Genomic DNA, 5,342 nt, shown 5'->3' with positions numbered 1-5,342 from the left:
CACCGCCAAGGGTTTCTCAGGGAAGCCGGGGACTGCTCGAGCCCAGGGCCTTCACGCTGAGCTGCATCCCCGGCCCGTTTTGTTTAATTCCATTCCATTCCATCCCACTCCCGTTCCATGACACCGTGTCTCAGTGAGTCGCTAAGGCGCCCAGGCTGGCGGGAGTTCCCTGCGCTGCCTCGCAGAGCGCGGGGATTACAGACACGGCCCCACGCCCCGCTAATATTCCTGTATCTGCTTAATGTCTTCCAAGTCTGTGCTGACGGCGCCCTTCTGATGGGTGCTTCTAGGATTTCCCTCCTCGATGCGATCAGCTTCTAAATCTGTTCCAAGCACGGGGTTTGGCTTGTTCATCCCGCCCCCGCTTGCCTGTTCTCTGTTCTGTAGGTCTCTGTCGGTATCAATCATTGTTCCCTTTCTTCTCTTTACTTCTTTTTGTTTGTTTGTTTGTTTGTTTTTCTCCGGTGCTGGGAACCGAACTCACGACCTTGGGCTTGCCAGGCAGGCGCTTTGCCGCTGAGCTAAATCCCCAGCCCCTCTTCTCTTTACTTCTGATTTAATTTTCCAGGGCCTGTGGTTTCACTTTTCAGAGTGTTGCGCCTAGGATGTAGATCAGTAGTAGAGTGCATGCTTAGCAGGTGCAGGGCCCAGGGCTCCATCCCGGCATCTCAAAAATGAAGAAAAACCTCTGCATTTTAAATGAAAAGGTCAAGGGCCGGGAATGCAGCTCAGCGGCATGAGCGCTTGCCTGGCAAGCCTGAGATCATGAGTTCGATTCCCTGGACTCAAAAGAAAAACTATAAATTCAGCTTTTTAAGTGATATAGGCTCGTTTAGGTTACCCATTTCTCCTGTGGTTAATTTTAGTAATTTCTGGCTTGAAGGAGACCATACATTTCGTCTAGGTTGTTGGTTTTCATAGTGTTTACTACCATCTTAGTATCTGTGGGGTCGGTTGCCGCGGCAGGTGCAGGAGATTCCTGCCGGCCGGAGAGACCTGAGCGAGGAGACGAGCAGCACCGACAGCAGAGGCCCTTCTGGAGGGCAGGGGAGCAAGGCCCCCTGACACACAGAAATGCGTTCTGCTCTGTTATGTACTTTTGCAATTACATGTGAAATTGGGCAGGTTAAGCAGTTTCTGCTTTGATACAACGAAATTTCTGTTTTGGTTACAGATTCCGACGTGGCTGACTGACCATCCAGCCAAGGACGCGGAGAGATCAGTCACTTCGTGTTCTTGATTAGGTGTAATTTTTCACAGAATTGTTCCCTTGTCTGCTGGACAACAGGACCCACATTTACAGTATCTCCACCTAGAGCCGGCCCAGCACACACAGGGTTCGCCTAATGCTCTCCCACGCACCGAGGCCCGCGCAGCGCTCCCCTCCGGATCTGGTGGGTGAGCATAGCCACGCAGGAGGCAATCTCCGCGGTGGCTTCTACTTCCCCTTTCAACCCCAAGGGGTGCCTTTCATCCTGGGCTCTGACTCCTTAACTGCTGTCAGTTCCGATCTTTCAGGTCCCCAGCCATCCTTTACCGGTAGCGCAGCAAGTGTCTGGAAAGCTACGATTAATACAGAGCAGAGAGGCCGCACGCCCATCCTATGCGGTCCCTGCCTTCGGATCCCCGCCGCCAGTCCGTGGAGGAACTGGCCCTGCAAGGCCTCGGCAGTCTGGCGTGTGACAGTCTGTTTCATTCTTGATACAGGCTGAGCCTCCCTTACCCAGGATGCTTGGGGTCCTGGCTTTCAGCTTCACAGATGTATAGTGAGGTATGAGGGAGGGGACTAAGTCTGAACGTGGAATTCATTGATGCTTCCCGTGAGCCCTGTAAACACAGCCCAGAGCTGGCTTTACGCGGTATTTTTAGGGCCCTGCATTTTGATTGTAACCCATCGTGGGTGGCTAGTGGAATTTTCCATTAGTAGCATCATACTGGTGGTCAGAAAGTCACAGATTTTGGAGCACTTCAGATTTCAAAGTTTTGGATGCTTAAGGTATAATTTGTTCCTTCTCACTTTATATGTGGGACAAGGTCTTGCTATGTAGTTCAGGCTGGCCTTGAACTCACTATGTAGTCTATCTGGCCTAGAACGTGAGGCAATCCTTCTGCCTCAGCCTCCCAAGTACTGGGATTAAAAGCCTCCGGCACCATGCCTGACTTTCCTTCTCACTTTTAAAACAACAGTGTGGCCAGAGGTTTAGCAGTGTTTGTCTTTCCAAAGAACCAGTTTTTGGTGTCATAGTTTTACTGGTTTTTGGTTTCCTGTGCCATCACTGTTCTTGCCTTCTGAGTGTGTGTGTGGGACTGGAGATCTAGGCACTCTACCAAGGAGCTATGTCTCTAGCCCCCCCCCCTCTGTCTTTTTGAGATAGGGTCTTACTATGCAGTTCAGGCTGGCCTTGAGCTGACTTTGTAGCCCAGGCTGGCCTCAAACTTGCAGTGATTTTCCTGCCTCAGCCTCCCCAGTGCTGGGATTACAGGCATGTACTATCACGCCTGGCTCCACCCGCTTTTTGAGACAGGGTCTCAAAGCCTGTAATACTCTTGCCTCAGCTTCCCAAAGTGCTGGGAGTACAGGCATGCACCGCTGTACCTGGCTGAATGTTTTAGGTTTCATTTGCTAGTGGAAGTGAAGGCTCAGATTTTTTATTTCATAATTTTTCTTCTTTCCCTCTGAAGCATTTTCCTGCTACAAATAACCTAAGCACTTATTAGGTATGTCTTTAATTTCTAAGTACTTGAGGATTTTCCTATCTTTCTGTTAATTTGAATCTACCATAGTCTTAGAACATGCTCTGAATTATGTAAATCCTTTTACATTGGTTAATGTTTGTTTTCTGACTCAGAATACAGTCTTTTTTGTTGACTATTCCCTGGGCACTTGAAAAAAAATTTGTCTTCTGTTGTTGGGTGGAGTAAACTATAATTTCGGTTACATCAGTTAGCTGAGGTGGTGCTATATCCTTACTGAGAGGTGAAGTCTCAAACTGTAATTGAGATTTTTTTCTGTTATTTCTTCATCTCTATCAATTTTTATTTATTTTTGGTGTATTACTAGGGGTGGAACCCAGGGCTTTCACATTGAGCTACATTTTAAGACATGGTCTCACTGAGTTGCTTAGGCTGGGCTTAAACTTGCAATCCTCCTGCCTCAGCCCCCTAAGGGCTGGGATCACAGGTGTGCCACCATGCCTGTTTTATAACGTCCCTCTTTATTGCTGGTTATGTCCTTTATTCTGTAGTCTTCTTGGTATGATGTTAACATAGCAATCTCAGTATTCTTTCATTGGGTTTTCTCTTATACTGTATATCTTTCTCAATTTTTTTTTCTTTTTTCTTTTGGTTTTGGTTTTTGTTTTGCTTTTTTGAGACAGGTTCTCATCATGGATTTCAGGCTGGTCTTGAACTTACAATGTAGCCCAGGGTGGCCTCGAACTTGCGGTGTTCCTCCTGCCTCAGCCTCCTCAGTGCCACGATTACAGGCATGTGCTACCATACCTGCCTTGAAGAATATTTTACTTTTTTTTTTTCTTTTGTCTTTTTGAGGCAGGGTCTCCCTATGCAGCTCAGGTTGGCCCTGAGCTCACTTTTTAGCCCAGGCTGGCCTCAAACTCGCAATGTTCCTCCTGCTTCAGCCTCCCGAGTGCTGTGATTACAGGCGTATACCACCACGCCTGGCTTTCTTTGCTTTCTTGCATCCATATATTTTTTTTCAATCCATGGTTTCTAATAAGAAACCTATGCTCTTGTATTTTGTCCACTTTTTAAAAATTTTGTCCATTTAATGTAATGCATTATTTCTCTTGGGCTACTTTTTAAGGTTTAAAATTTTGTTTTTAGTTTTCACTAGGTCGTGATGTCAGCAGGTGTCTGGGCATGGAGTTGAGATTATGCTGTTTTTGGATTTATTGAGCTTTCTGAATCTGTAAGTTTTACATCTTTTGCCGAATTTAAGCTTCCAGACGCTCTTTTTCTTTTCTGTGGTGAAACCCAGGGCCTTGTGCTTCCTAGGTGAGCGCTCTATCACTGCACTACACCCAGGTCCTCATTATTTCATTTTCTCTGCTATCCTCATAAAGAATAAAGTGGCATATCTGAGTACACTCAAGGTCTCATCAGTTTCTCGTGATTCTGTTCCGCAAGGCTCTTATGACATGGGTGCTTTCAAATGAGCATTTTCTTAATGGACTTTTCCTTTTGTAAAAATATGGTGACCACTGGGAGGCTGAGGCGAGGGTCACTTGAGTCCAGGAGTCTGAGATTCTCTCTTAAAAAAAAAAAAAAGGACTAGCAAGGCATGGTGGTGCATGCCAGAACTCCCAGCACTCTGGGAAGCTAAGGCAGGAGGATCAGAAGTTTAAACCCCACCGGGCAACTTAGCAAGACCCTGCCTCAAAACAAGAGACATAACGTTTTTGTTGTTTTTTTGTTTTTTTCCCGGTGCTGGGAATCGAACTCATGACCTCGCGCTTGCCAGGCAGGCGCTGTGCTGCTGAGCTAAATCCCCAGCCCCTAAGAGACATAATGTTAACTGAAGTGACTCCGACACATAAGCTCAGGTATTGCATGGTTTCTCTCATATGAAAATCTCAATATGTACAAAGTATGAAATAAAAGACGGATAATAGGGAGAAAGAAAGATAAAAGTCTTCCCTGATTTACGGTAGAGCTCTGTTCAGGGAGACCGTGGGTAAGTCGGCTTCGCTCGTGTGTCCGACAAGTGAGTCTTACAGTATCTGCGCAACTCCCAACGCACACGTTCCTTAAGTAAACCGGGACTTACTATATTTTAATCTGGTGTGGGCAATGTCTCTAAAAGTGTATCTTGATTTAGGACAATTTTTAAATGATTTTTGGCCTATTAGTCTGGTTTTCAATCTGTATATGTGATAATTAACTTTAATTATAAATAAATGAATAAATGACTTGATACTGGAAAAATAAAAGGGGTGTGGAGGGGAGGGGGTAAATAAAGGATTGAAATGCATTGTGCACATGTACCAGTCCCTATGATGAACATAATCATTATATACTACAAAAACATAGTAATAGTAAAAAAAAAAAAAAAAAAAAAGGAAAAAGGGCTGGTCTCTCCCAGCACTCGGGAGGCTGAGGCAGGAGGATCACTTTGAGTTTGAGGCCAGTGTGGACTACAAAGTGAGTTCAAGGTCAGCCTGAACTCCATAGTGAGATCCTGTCTCAAAAATAAAATGAAAACAAAATAAATAAATGTAGGGTTTCATAATGCTAAAAGAAAAAAGAAAAAGTAAAAAGGTTTGGAGATGGGGCCTAGTGTAAAAGTTCTTTTTTTTTTTTTTTTTTTTTTTTTTTTTGTTTTT

This window comes from Chinchilla lanigera, unplaced genomic scaffold, assembly GCF_000276665.1.
Source record: "Chinchilla lanigera isolate Chin_1 unplaced genomic scaffold, ChiLan1.0 scaffold00183, whole genome shotgun sequence".
In the NCBI taxonomy this organism is placed as follows: Eukaryota; Metazoa; Chordata; class Mammalia; order Rodentia; family Chinchillidae; genus Chinchilla; species Chinchilla lanigera.
Note: the sequence above shows the minus strand (reverse complement) of the source record.